Source organism: Peromyscus californicus, unplaced genomic scaffold (genome assembly GCF_007827085.1).
Source record: "Peromyscus californicus insignis strain IS unplaced genomic scaffold, ASM782708v3 Scaffold_8__1_contigs__length_139910024, whole genome shotgun sequence".
NCBI lineage: Eukaryota > Metazoa > Chordata > Mammalia > Rodentia > Cricetidae > Peromyscus > Peromyscus californicus.
In genome coordinates, this window is record NW_026294606.1 from 7,090,114 (window position 1) to 7,105,186 (window position 15,073).

At 45.8% G+C, this 15,073-nt stretch overlaps 1 long non-coding RNA gene across 2 annotated transcripts in view; it reads right to left on the minus strand.

Moving 5' to 3' along the window:
• The window catches only part of LOC128104467 (uncharacterized), a 72,164-nt gene extending 57,482 nt beyond the window's left edge, over positions 1 to 14,682 (minus strand). For both annotated transcript variants that reach the window (XR_008216015.1, XR_008216014.1), the window contains exon 1: positions 14,513 to 14,682. This is a non-coding gene — a long non-coding RNA (uncharacterized LOC128104467). The remainder of the gene's footprint in view (positions 1 to 14,512) is intronic.
• Positions 14,683 to 15,073: the final 391 nt, after the last annotated feature.

Consider the following 15,073-nt stretch of genomic DNA (forward strand, 5'->3'; position numbering starts at 1 on the left):
TCTGTACAGTCAGCCTGAAGTACATGTGGAAACCTGGACTCTAGAAACAGGCTACTGGAGTGGACACCATAAGGGAGGAAGGGTAGTAAAATACAAGTTTCAGGGATGGAAAGCTTCCAACATGTGGGGGCAGTGGGAGATGGGAGATAAGGGGACAGCAGAAGGCTCAACCAAATGGAAACCTACAATCTTCCAACCCAAGAAAAAAATAAATTAGAGGAGATAGCAGAACAGAGGTTTCTGGGTTAAAGGTTTAAGTGGGGATAGAGGAATTGGGGAGAGGAGAGTGCATGGATGGTTAAGAAAAAACTGAGAATACATAAAAAAGCCTTATGGAAGTCTACTGTGACTTGTAATCTAATTAAACACACACACACACACACACACACACACACACACACACACACACACACACACACACTAAAAGGGGGGTTTGAACAGAAGTACCTTGCAGGAATGCTACTCCCAGAAGACACAAGTTATGAAATGAGAATCTCAGTATTATGCCAGGATATTTCCACATGAGTTATCAGTCAGAGAGGCTCAGAGTCATATGAAACAATAGAGGCTATGGCCATTGCTCTTGGTTGTCCACATAACTAGGTGGTAAGACACTATTGCTGAAGATCTCACTTACTCTGGATTCAGGACATAGAGAAATCAATCTGAGAGTGACCAGGAAACTCTGTCCATGATGGCTAGCTTACATAGTGTCATGCAGGCTGTTGGAGGAGGAAAGACATCAAGGTCTTACCCAGTTCTGGACTCTGACTGCTATGGTGCTGACCTGCTGGTAAGATGAGCTCACTGGTACAATAGCTGCATGGTTACTGTGTGGGTAACCAACCAATGTCTCACTGGAAATTAGCTCTGCTTCATAAGACAAAATTTGTGACTGCAAACCTGGTCAACAACCATGTATAGGCAGATTAAAGGTGCTGGCAGGAACCTCCGTTCTTACTTTGCTGAGTAAGTCTGCAGCCAAACTTCTATTTAAATATTTATATTTATACCAATGGTTTGTGTTGCTTTCAACTTTCATCAAAGAATCTTCTTTTTGCAGTGGGTAGTGGTTTATGCAGAGACTTTGTTACTGCCAAAGCTCTGATAACAAAGACCTCTAGGTGCTCAGCTGTGGACAGTACATCTTTACCAACCTTCTTCCATCCAAGGCTCTGGGGACTTTGTGGGAAGAGTATAAAAGTTGGCAGATGGGGAAGAGAGCTGTGGAATGCTGACTTTCAGATGTTACGTGGCTGTTACACTCATCAGTTCACAAGCATCTGTGGTTGCCTGCACAAGATCAAGTTTGTCAAAATGCCAACATGAATGGGAAAGGGGCTCTCTGTCATAGTAGCTATTGGCAATTGATGGCTGCTGAGGTAGGGAGAATCACTCTCTTTTGGGAATGTGGTCACTGGTAGGTTGATCACGCCCCAGTGGATTCTCGCACACTCATGCACAGACAGGTAGTACTAATGAGGCTCAGAGAGTTATTAATGACAACCAAAAGTGAGTAAAAAGTGGATATGAAATTGGGAGGGAAATGGAGTAGGGGACCCCAGGTGGAGTTGAAAGGAAGTAGCTGTGGATGGATATCATCAATATATATTTTACAAACACATGAAACTTTCAAAGAATAAAAATAAAATATAAGTGAAGTAATTATGTAAAGCAAAGTATGATGGGCATGGAAAGACTAGTGTCACATGACCTTGCTCATATGTACAATATAACAATGTTGATCTCACAGTGGTGGGGGGTAGAATGGTGTTTCACAGAGGCTGATGAGAGTTAGGGAGGGGAACACAGTAAGGCTGATCAATGGAGACTAAATCATCAATAAGAATCAGAGACTCCTGTGTGCCCGTGCACAGTAGGGTGGCAGCAACAAACACACAATACACATTTCAAAAAGTCGTAGGGGAGGGTCTGCAATATTTAACTGTCAGATTCTAGTTGGCAACAGGAACTTCATTTTGTTCCAGTTGGTTCTACTCTGAGTTGTTTGTTACCCACAATTTCCTGAGGCTGGATTGCAGCCCTGAACCCCCTTGAACAGGTGTCTAGAGTGAGACCAAACCACACCGTTTAATTCTCTTCTGAGTGGTCAGCCCAGAGCTGAGTCTAGGCTACTAAACCACACAACTTTCTGATAGGCTGGAAGAGTACCATGATGGAAAGTCCTCAACCACTTCTTATTACATTATGATTGGATGGGACTCAAGAACTTTTTGTGGTTTTTTTTCCTTTAAGACTGGCTGCTGCTCTTGCCTCAGGGACTGTGGTCTGGAGCCCAACATCTGCAGCCTCCTTCCTATATCAGTTTTTCTAAATAAATTTTTGGCTTGCTTGAACCTGGTCTTTTGTGGTGGATTATTCCCAGATTCTCAGACTCCAACATTTGGGGGCTCGTCTGGGATGGGGGGGGGCATCCACTAGTTCAAGTCTTTGGCCAGGCTGTCTGCCCCTGGCCCTATTGGAAATCTCTGGAGGCAAGAACTAGAGGTTTTGGGGTTGTGGTGTCTTTTTCTGGGAGCTAAGAGAGGAGAAACTGGATGCAGTATTGTTTCTAGGATCAAAGGGAGATGAGAGACATCTCGATTCTCTTTGGGGGCCTCAGCCTGGCCCCAGGGCTGAGGGCTGAGTCTGGCCTTCAGGCTCCCACAGGGGGAATGTCTGAGCCACTTGGGAGCTTGGCCTAAGTGGTGGCTGAGGATGAGTCTGGCCTTCAGGGTCCTGCAGGGGAGTGACTGGGGTGTTTGGAGACTCCTCAGACCGCGGCTGAGTCATCTGGCCGCTGGGCTCCCCCACCAGGAGTGTCTGTTTTCTGGGAACAGCTGGTCTGCCTGGTTCTGAGGAGGACCAGTTTTACTGTCACCCTGTCTTTCCTGCCTCTGTGTGTGTCACTGCCATCTTCTCTGTGGTGCATCGCTGTCTCGTCATCTTTGCCAAGTCTGATTCTTGGTTTCACTTTGTTACTCTCTATTAGTCTTCTCTAGTACTCCGAGATCATGGGGCAAGCTCCATCTTTAGGCCCTAATTCTCCCCTAGACCCTGTTTTACAGCATTGTAAAGACTTCAAGAAGAGAGCCTAGGAATCCAGGGATCCCGTTTTCCCTGGGTAGCTCCGCACTCTCTGTCAGCTTTCAGAGTCAGCTGGCCTCCTGAGGGCAATTCTAATCTATTTCTCTTGCAGTCCACACAAGGATTTTTGGCCACCCAGGACACCCTGACCAGGACACTCCTTCATATATCAGTTTTATATATCAGAACTTTAATTGGTGCTCCTTTAATAGGGGTTCTTTTGGTGTTTGGGGGCTCCTTCCCCTGGGGAATTGAGATACCCTTTCCCCAGGGCAAGAGTAACAAAGATTCCAGAGTTTGAGATCCTCTTCTGAGGAAAGTCTATGCTTATGGCATCATCTTTGAATATTGTCTGAGCTCTCAGCTTGTACATCAAGTCATATCCCAGGAGGGGGAAGGGGCATTCAGGGATTACTAGGAAGGAATGAGTCACTGTGCCTCTCCCGAGATCAACCTTTCTTATAGTCCTTTGGGGGTAAGACTTGGTACCTGTGGCCCCTTGTATGTAAATTCTCTGGGTGGTTAGTGGCCCCTGGTTCCTTTAGGATAATTGAACACCCACATCTATTAAGAGGTCCACAGGCTTTCCATCCTCTTGAGAGTTACCATGAGCTCAGGGAGGGAGACCAAGCTGCAACTTCCTCAGTCTTCCTCAAGGTTGAGGACTTTGGTGGGGAACTTTTTTCTTTGACCAATTGGGGCATTCCCTGAGCCAATGTCCAAAACCTTCACAAAGGGCACGTTGACGCCTTTGCAGTGGGTGTCTGTCCCCAGCATGTCTCAGGTCTTGTGGGGCCTGTCTCCTTGGTCACACCAGGTCCTCCAGGTCTCTCAGCTGGGGTCCTCATTTAGTGTGGCCAGCATTACTCCATAGCATCTTTTGAGTAGATGGAAGATGAGGTGGGGGGCGGGGCAGCTTCTGTGTTTGCAGCAGTGTGTAAGGTGGGCATAACCCTTCTGGATTAGTACAGCACCCAGTCCTAACCATAGTGCAGCTGAGGCCAGAGGCAGAACCTGCCCGGGTTAAAAACCAGCTATGTCATCTGAGGCACAAAGAGGCATCAAAACTCACATCAACCACCTTAGGGAACAGGGGATCCTGGTCCCTTGCCAATCACTCTGGAACACCCTGATCCTGCCAGTCAGACAGCCTGGAACCAAGGACTTCAGGCTCGTACAGGATTTGAGTGAGGTGGACAAGCGTGTGGAGGACGTTCACCCGACTGTACTTAGCCGTTAGCCCCAGAGAAGCAGGTCCATACAGTCTTGGGCCTGAAAGATGCCTCTCTCAGCATCCCTTTGGCCAAACACAGTCAGCCCTTGTTCTCCTTTGAATGAACTACCTGGACTGGGTCCCATGGCCAGTTGACCTGGACTCGACTGCCACAAGAATTTAAAAACTCGCCAACCCTCTTTGTTGAGGCTCTCCACGCAGACCTGAGTACCATCTCAGATTTCCCCAGGTCACACTCCTGCAGTCTGTGGATGACTTGCTGATAGTGGCTGAGGATGAAACTTCTTGCCAGGAGGCCATTGAAGGGCTGTTGCAGACCCTCCAGACTCTGGGATACTGGGTGTCAGCCACAAAGGCTCAGCTTTGCACCAGGACAGCCGCCTACCTGGGATTTGACTTCCACAAAGGTAAAAGGCCCTGTCTGCTTCCTGCAATCAAGCTATTTTGGGGATCCTGACCCCCTCACCAAGAGACAAGTGCAGGAATTTCTGGGAAGTGCAGGGTACTGCCTATTATGGATCCCTGGATTTGCTAAAATGACCAGATCTCTCTATGAGGCGACCAAAATCCCGGAGGGCAAACCACCTGGGCCTGAGGTTGAGGCTAAAGTCCTCAGGGACATCCAACAGGCCTTGGTCTTGGCGTCAGCCCCAGCATGGCCAGACATATCCAAACCTTTCTGTCCCTTTGTGGATGAAAAAGCAGGAGTTGCCAAAGGGGCGCTCACTCAGAAACTTGGGCCATGGCATTGCCTGGTAGCATATTTATCTAAAAAACTGGATTCTTTAGTGGCTGGATGGCCAACTTGCCTGAGAACCACAGCAGCAGTGACCTGCCTGTTAAGGACTCTGACAAGTTAACTCTGGGCAGAACCTGACCATCATGGCCCCACAGCAGTGGAGAGCCTCCTGAGGAATCCCCCTCCCCTGACTGATGGATAACAAATGCTTGGCTTTACTGCTGAATCAACCCAAGATAGCTTTTGCCCAATCTTCCATGCTTAATTAGCCCCCATGTTGCCCGATAGTGGAATGGGGGGGTGCTCCATAACTGTATGGACATAGCATCCAGCTTCCAGAACATCAAGCCTGACCTGACTGATGTCCCTTTGGCCTCCCCAGATCTGGAAATGTATACTGATGGCTGCAATTTTATAAAAGGGAGGCAGAGGCTGGCAGAGGCTGGCAGGGGCTGCAGTGGTCACCCTGAAGGAAACGCTATGGGTGGAAGCCCTTCCGACAGGCACCTCTGTCCAAAAGGCTGAACTGATTGTACTTACTGCAGCCCTAAGGTTGGGTAAAGGAAAGAGAATCAACATATTCACTGATAGTCAGTCACTAAGCCTTTGCCACAGTCCATGTGTGTGGAGCTATTTATGGGGAAAGAGGCCTTCCTACCGCTGAATGTAAATCGATCAAAAACAAACAAGAGATTCTTTATGGTGATATTTTATTTGTGCTGAAACGTGATTTTATTTGTATGTTAATAAATAAAGTTGTCTGGGGGTCAGAGTTAATAGCAAGCCATAGCAGAGCCTGGCGGTGGTGGCACACACCTTTAATCCCAATCACATGACAGGCAGATCTCTCTGTTTTCAAGGATACAGCCAGCATGGAGACACATGCCTTTAATCTCAATACCAACCATAGAGACCTGGAGGTCTGTATAGACAGGCAGTGATGAGGAGGTCATGTGGTTGGGTTTACAACCAATAAGAAGGCAGAACAGAAGGTCAATAAAAAGACAGACACACAGGAAATAGGCCTCTCTTTCAGAGGGGAAGGATGGCAGTGGCAGGAAGGGTAAGAAAGGGTTTTAAATCTCAGCTCTTAGCTACTGCTCTGACCTCTTGTGCTTTTAACTCTGCATTTGGCTCTGTGTTTCTTATTTAATAAGACTGTTACATCTACAATTCTTGATCTCCCGGAAGTCCTCTGAGGCCCAAGGCAGGTCTCAGTAATGCATTCCCCCGGACACCAGTGGGGAGGGGGAATCAAGTGAGGCTCATGGAAACTGCAAAGCAGATCAAGTGTCTAGAGAAGCCCCTCAGGGACCTCCAACACCAGCAATGCTCCTGCACCAGCGCCCACCCTCCCAGAGACACCCACTTATTCAACAGGGGATGCTGACTTTTGACAAGACCTGCCTAACAGGTCAACTAAACAGGGATGGCAGTACTCTACTGACAGACACATAGTTCTACCCCACGCCCTGGGAAGGTCTTCAATCTAACAGCTTCATGAGAGCACTTATCTTGGTACAACAAAATTATTCACCTTGTTGTCTAAAAGTTATCTCATCCCTTCCCTAAATCTTATGCTTCAAGACATTGTTTCTAGATGTCCGGCCTGCCAGGCCACCAACCCTGACCTATGACATCATCAGGAGCTTGGAAAATGGGAAAGAGGTATGGTACCATGAATCTTTTGGGGAACTTACCTCAGACTTCACTGAGGTAAGGCCCGGCACTATGGACATAGGTATCTATTAGTACTGGTAGGCACCTCAGGTTGGACAGAAGCTCTTACAAGAAAAGGAGAGACAGTGTCCATAGTGCCTAGAAGAGGTCATCCCTCGGTTTGGAGTACCCACTGCACTAGCTCAGACAATGGACCAGCTTTTGTATTTCAGGTAATTCAGGGACTGTCTAAGATTTGGGGATTAACTGGAAAGTTCATTATGCATACCATCCCTAGAAAGATAGAGAGGATGAATCAGACTCTAAAGAAGACCTTGACTAAATTAACCCTTGAGACTGGCAAGGACTGGATGACCCACCTCCCCTTTGTGATGGGGGAATGTCTTTCTCTATGCTGTGAAAATATGTTGCTCTGATTGGTTGATAAATAAAGCAGTTTGGCTTATGGCAAGGCAGCTTAGAAGCAGGCAGAAAATCCAGACAGATAGGAGGAAGAAGAAAGGCAGAGCAGAAGAGACGCTGCCAGCTGCTGCCATTAGAAGCAAGATGTAAAAGTACTGGTAAACCACAAGGCATGTGGCAAAATATAGATTTATAGAAATGGGTTAATTTAAGATATAAGAACTAGATAGCAAGAAGCCTGCCATGGCCATAGTTTAAAAATAATATTAGTCTATGTGTGTTTATTTGGGTCTGAGCGGTTGCGGGACTGGTGAGTGAGAGAGATTTGTCCTGACCACGGGCCAGGCAGGACACAGGAAACCTTTCAGCTACACCTTTGCCCTTCTTACAGTTAGGAATGCCCCCTATACTCCAGGACTGACCCCACATGAGATTATGTTTTGGAGGCCTCTCCTCTCTGCCCTAAGATCAGATCCGAGGTCGTAGCTGAAATATCTAGTCTTACTTTGCTTAAGTCTGTGCAGGCCCTGCAACATACCCAAGACTGCTGTTCCCCTGCTCCAGCACATATATGAGCTACATCTCCCCCTCAACCTCCCTCCCGCTAAACTTCACAACTACAAGCCAGCAGACCTTGTTTGGGTCAAACATCACCAGAAGGAATCTTTGTGGCCTCACTGGAAGGGACCCTACATGGTTATCCTGACCACCTAGTCAGCAATGAAAATAGACAGAATCAAATCCTGGATACACCACTCCCACCTAAAGCCAGTTCCAGATGACCCAACAAGGATAAAGATAAAAGATGGATGATACGACCCCATTCACAGGACCTGCTAAAGCTAAGACTCATTTCTACCTGACTTTCCTCTTCTCACTAATGGGATCAATAAGTGCCAACAACCCACATATGCTAGTCCCAATGTCATGGATCTGGATGGGACTATGATAAACAAGAAGACTGAGGGTCTCTTGGGTGTATTGGGGTCTTTGAACCTTTTGCTCCCACTTTTGGAGGGATAGACTTTACTTCTCTTTCATAATGGGTCTTGCCCACATTCACCATGTCTTCAAATGCTTCCTTTTCTTCAGCAGGCAAACATGGTCTTCCCCCACTGCAAGCACTTCCTAGAGTACTCTGAGAAGATGATTGACACATCCAGGCACTATCGTGTGCCTTCTCGGAGCACATTTGCACAAAGGATGCACATGCTGCTGCTGCATGGGTCTGGGGCTCTTCAGAAACTCACAGCCTGACAACAAAGACGATTTTAACAAGAAGGGGTTTTTATTTACATAAGTGGTTCTCAACCTGTGGGTCACAACCCCTTTGGCGAACCTCTTTCTCCAAAAATATTTACATAATGATTCATAACAGTAGCAACATCACAGTTATGACGTAGCAACAAGAGAATTTTATGGTTAGGGGTTACCATGACATGAGAAAACATGTTAAAGGGTCGCAGCTTTAGGAAGATTGGGAGCCATTGATTTAGGTAACAGCACCTGGACTAATTGGCATTGGTACCAGAGAACACCTCCAAGGTGTAGCATTTAGCCATATCAGCTCAGGGCTTATAAAGGTAAAACCCACAAGATGACATGTGTCCTGCCTATGTGTGGGCAGGGGCTTATTTGAACATATATGTCTTGTAGTTGTCCTAGTTATCTTTTTGAGTGGAGTAAGCAAGCTTGATTACAAACGTAGGGCTTATGTGCTAGAGGTATTTTTCCTTTTAGTAAGTTTAAACTTTAAACATAATGTTAACCATCACAATGCTTTGCCTCTTGGCTTTTTAGAATCTCTTCTGCCCATATTCAGCTGGTTTTCCTCAGAGAGGCAGTCATCCAGTGCCTGTCTGACTCTCCATTGCCCTGGCGCCATCTCTGTGGAGCTCAATGAACTACAGTGGCTGTCAAAAACAAAAATTTAAACTAATACATATGGCTTTGCTTACTGTGTGTGCTGATGTACTTCTCCATCAGTGTTATAAAGCACTGACCAAAAGCAACTTGGGTGGGAAAATGTTTTTTTTTTTTTTTTTTTGGTTTTTCGAGACAGGGTTTCTCTGTGTAGCTTTGCGCCTGTCCTGGAACTCACTTGGTAGCCCAAGCTGGCCTTGAACTCACAGAGATCCGCCTGGCTCTGCCTCCCGAGTGCTGGGATTAAAGGCGTGCGCCACCACCGCCCGGCTAGGGAAAATGTTTATTTGATCTTATAGCTGACAGTCCCTTGTCAGGGGAAGCTACGGCAAGAAGTCAGCCAGGAGCTTCAGGCAGAAACCTAGAGGAAGGCTGCTTACTGGCTAGCACTCTGCCTCATGCTTCCTGTTCTTTTACAGCCTGGGTTCACTTGCCTACGGATGGTGCTGCCCAACCTTGGCCAGGACTCTCCAATCAAAAGTTTTCCTGTGGACTTTTATAAGTGAACACATACAGACACATAGACACACACACACACACACACACACACACACACACACACACACACACACACACACACACAGGGGCATGCCAGCTCCTGTACACTGACTCATTTTATCACAGGCAAGATAAACATGTAAGCTTGAATGCGGCCTACCCTAGAGTGGGCTATAGGCAACCTCCTGCAGTAATTAGGTCCTAGCAGGGTTTCCTTCTGAGGTCTTCATTTTGAATGCTATCCCTCAGAGCTTCAGCTGTTGGCGAGTACAGGGACAGCAGAGAAGATGGAAGACTGGCTTCTCAAGTGTCTGTGTGTGAATGTTATACCTTGCTATTTTATGACAGAAACGTCTTTCTAAGGTTCCTGAAAAGGTCTTAAAATTCCACTAAGCCTTCATATTTTAAGACGGAGGGCTTTTCTTTCACCCTCTTGCAGGAGCTCTTCCAGGCCCTAGACTCTTAATTACTATGTTTACTACCAGAACTCAGTAGACACGGTATCTCTTAGCCTTGGTGCATTCTGTTGGATGTGGTCTTTCCTGTGAGATAGTAATTATCTACTACCAGACTCTTCTTACTTCTCGTTTGAGTCCAAGGAGCCAAGGAGACTTATTAAGGAGAATTATGTTTTCAGCTTCATCCCACCTCTCCTTTCCACTCTAGAAGTGAAGGCAACAAAGGTGTGAAAATGTTCTGATTTGGAAATCAAAGGAGGATGGGGAAACTGTGCTCCTCTTTCCAACTGGCATGTGTTTCTAAGTGAAGACACCTCAGTTGGCAGAGTTCTTCTACAGGAGTATACATCGATCTAGAATTTCTGATGGAAAAGTTGGCAAGATGGAATAAAAGTTATAAAAAATGTGCATATCCTTTGACACAAAATTCCTGTGTCTAGACAGTTTTATAAGAACCTGATGGCTGTATACAAAGATACACATGTCAAGATCTTTATCAAAATGTCACTCAGAAGATGCAAAAATTAGAAATAAATTTCAAAAGATTTATAAAGTTAAAATTCACACCATGCAATCATTAGGTAGAATAATCTTTACTGACACAAAAAGTATTGAACTATACCACAGTGGGCTGCAGAAATATTATGCATGCTATTATCCCAACTGATGCGTAATTCAGTATATTTGTGTGTATGTGTGTGTGCATGCTTCTATGTGTACATTATATGTATGCATACATACATACATACATACATACACACAGAGTGGGGTAGGAAAGGGACAGGGTCATCATCAGATTATATTACCCGTGACACATGCCACAGAGGGATGCTACAAGTGGGTTAAGGGTGAGCAGAGGAAAGGTATAAAGTCCAAAAAAGTTGTTTTGTGGTACAATTTGCCCTGTGAAAATATCCAATTGTGTGAGCTGGTTAATGCTTTGCAGAAAGTTGACATTTAGTTTCCTAATTGTAAATCCCAAACCAAATCCACACAAGTCCTGATGTCAGCAGCTAATGAGATTGGGCAGCCCCGTGCCTGCCCGGAGTCCCTCATATTCATAAAAGCTAGCTGTAAGGTCCTTAATGTGCTTTGAGTTCAGTGCCAAGCACTTTCTGATACACACTAATAGAATCTCCCCACTAACTCCATGACCTTGCATGATCAATACCTTTATTGATGAAAACCCAAGCTTGAAAGACTCACTGGGGCTGTGTAGGTCACAAAGCAGTGGGTGCCAGAGTGAAATGCAGCTCTGGGCAAAGACCCTCTCTGTACCACAGTCTTGAGGGTAAGTTTGGTCACCTGGATCTCTACCAAGTTGGGCTGGGCCACCTGAAGCAGAGAAGAGATTAATATAATCAGTGTGACCATGTTGTCAAGAAGAGTAAATGAAGAAGCCCAGTGACCCCCGAGTCCATCTTGGGGGTCCTGACATAAGATCTGGGTTTAAATAGAGGACAAAGAAGCACGCATAACTAGGCTGTCCTGGTGAAGGTGTGGTCCTGCCTGGCATCATTGCTCTGCCCCAGTGTCTCCTCAGGATGGTTTGAAAAGTTGTCTGCACTGCGTGAGATCTCTTTACAGGAAACATTTCCAGTCTGGCTGCCTCGAGGTTCCTTGGGGGTCATTATCTGAATGATCTGGTAGTCTAAGGGAGGACACAGCGGTGTCTCTCTTCATGTTATCTTTATTCTTGTCAGGAAGGTTCCCATTTTACAGTCAGAGCAGAGCACCTTCCAGGCAATGTCTGTGACCTTGGACTCCATTCCTCTCCCATGACTCAGTTTCTTCTGATTGCTGACCCACAGAAAGCCAGCTGAGCACTTCATGACAGATAAACTGATACCAAGTGAGTAAAGAAGAAAGGAATGAAATTTCCAATATTCATTGGGGTATGTGCTTTCAAGACATGCATCTTAAAAATAGGAGAGAGGGGCAATGGAGAAGATGTTTTGCAAAAATACCGTTATTCCCACAACTTAGAGCTAAATAAATGTTGACACACACATTGTCTTGGGAACCTTAAGGGAGAGATTATCTTGAAAACCATTGCTTCCCAAATACAAAGTTGAAGTCAACAAAATGTGGCTGAAATCATGAGGAAACAGGGACACCAACCTGTTAACACACAGGTGACTTAGAATAAATCTAGAAGAGCTGTTCAGACTGCCCAGTGACCTGGTCAAGGGACCCCAGAGGTGTGTCACAGAGCCCTTCCTCCAGCCTCATGTAGGATGCTAAGAACCCAGACAGAGGCCCCAGCAATCTCACAACAGAGGCTAGAAGGCACTCTTGCTGAAAGCCATCCACTGGTCACTAGAGCCCTGCAAACAACTAGAGACAGTGCGAACATGCAGAATCTCTGTCTTTATTTGTCCTGGCTCCTTTGTCCTGGCTCCATCACCTGTGTGGTTGTGCCCAGATGCAGCCTAGCAACCCTTCAAGGAAGCCTGTCTCATAGCCTATCATATCATATCATATCATATCATATCATATCATATCATATCATATCATACCCCTTTTAAAGAGAGAACAGAACAACCAGTCATTGTCCTAAACCTGCAGTCACCTCAGGTTCCAGGAAGAGCAGAGTGGCACAGGACAGACCCCTCACCACAAGGGCAGCTACCACAAGAATGGGGTTGTATCCTGGAATGAAGTGCTCATCTCATGGGGACCTGCTTATGCCCTATACTGTGAAAGGTTAAGGAGATCTTTGACACTTTGCAGAACCAATGTTTAGACAGTGACCAACCAGCCCCTCCGAGACCAGAGTGACTAAACTACACATTCCTCTTGTCTCTCAGTTCTTTCTCTGTTGAAATCGTAAACTCATTTCAATACACCAAGGACAAACTTGGGGTTACTGGGTTCCTCTATTTGTCCTTCTTCTCAATGTCCCCCCTTTGCCTTTCCCTTTAACTGACACATTGGGATGTTGGGCTGCCCTACCATGTTGGAGATGTCAGAGACAGGGATTTTGCTCTACAAGTCTGGGTATAGTCTAGGTGAGTCACCTAAAAAGCCAACACAGGTCACTAAGAGGACAAAAGAACCAGACCCAGAAGCAGCTTTGCAAAGTGGGATACCATTTGGAAATTTTACCGGTAGCTATAGCGGATGCTATTCATCCTCACAGAGGGGCCCTCAGCATCCATGACTCTATACTGCCTCCAGGACTATCATTGCCCACTTGGGTCCATATACTTCTGCTTTACTTTCTCTGTAGTTCAAAGAAAATTTGAAAATATAAATTGGCAAATGTAAGAAATAAATCACCATGGTTCAGTTTCAGTGGGAGGTGTCTTTAGAGACATGAGAGAGTCACAGAGAAGCAGGAGGCAGTGGGTCCCTGTCCTCCATAACAGGAAGTTAGCGTCTGCTTGTCTGGGTGCTTTCAGTTCATCCTAGGGTTGGAAAGTTACAGTTGGTCTGTAATGTGACTGAATCTACTTATTAGAAATGGGAGGGAATCTCAATCCTCAGAATAGTCACTAGGCTATTGTTTTTATGTCCTGAACCAATAGGATGGCGACTTTGGGGAGGAAGTAATACTGGACACCAGGAAGAGTGTACCTCCCTGAGAATTCAGCCAATGGGGAATTCAGGGTAGCAAATAAATGTGATTGCGAATTAAAAAAAATCATTTTGTATCAAATCAATAGAGAGGCCATTTTTGCCTTTTATCTAGACCGATGCCAGTGACTGCAGAATCCTAAAATCAAAACTGCTTCACTTTCTCTGGTCTCATGTATTTGCTACTAGAGAGTGATGGTCTTGTTTCACACAGGTAAATAAAAATGGATTTCTTTACAGTTCAGACAAGTGGGGAAAGAGCCTTATGTTTCTCTACATTCTGCAGCAGTCGTCCACAGCCTCATTCCATAGAAAACCACGAGAGGAGAGCAGGGAAACGTGCAGGTTTTACTGCGATGGTACCGGTGGACATAGGTTCAACGCATACCTCCAAGGGGCTCCTGCTTCTTATGTCCCAGAACAAAGAACTGAAGAAAAGCAAGCAGTTAGAGCAAGGTCAAGGAGTTCACTGTGAAAAGGTAGTATTTCCAAGGAAGAAAGGAGTCCAAAACAGACAAAGTTAATAGCTCAAAGCTCCTCTCTATAAAGAAATAGGGAGTTAATGTCACATAACATGGGTTTGGGGATCATTTGCATAGTTGTCACAGGCTTCCTGGAACTGCTTTATCTGTGAGGTACAGTTCTACAAACTACTTCCTGTGTCACATGTTTTATGAGCATCTGAAGTCTCCACCCCTGAGCCACAGGTCACCTCCACGCACTCTGGAGCGTCTTTGTGCCCTCTTCTGCACCTGCACAGATGTCTAGATCTAGACTGCCTCAGCTAGGGTAGTGAATCATGATCCTAATTAGTCTTATCAATAAAAACCTGGAGTTAGATATCAGTAAAAGCTGATTAGAGGTTCGTAAAAAATCAGAGAAGCAGAGGAGCAGCCACCAGAGACTTCTTACCTTTGCAAACCCTTCAGCCTCCTATTTTGTCAACCTGTTCTTTTCATATGATCACTTTGCAGCCTTCCCACAGGGCTTTCCCCATCATAGTCTCCATGCTATTCTTCTGCCTCATAAGTCGGCTTAGTCACGGTTCTCTCCTGGGAGGTAGACTCAGCCCCAGGGCACCGTCATCCTCAGCACGTTGTTACCACTCTAAGCAAGATGCTGCTTCTGACATATATTGTCACAAGTTACTATGGTTACAGAACCTTGTTTGAAACAAAAGAAAAGTAGCTTTGATACTTGCCAGCACGTGCTCTGCGGCTATACAGTTGCTTAGCTGTATTAAGTCTGTGCTAGAACAACCAGTAAGACTTAGTCAGGAAGGCTCCCAGCCTTTTCAACCTTTCTGAATAGCCCAGAGGACCACACCAGGTAAAGGACAGAGATGGCAGTTGGAGAACGGATTATACTACTGATCAAATTCTGTGGGGACCCTGCAAGCCTCCTTTGATACTGCCCCTTAATGGCAGCCTACTTTTCCTATGATTGGTCCTCTAAACAGCAACTCCCAGACAG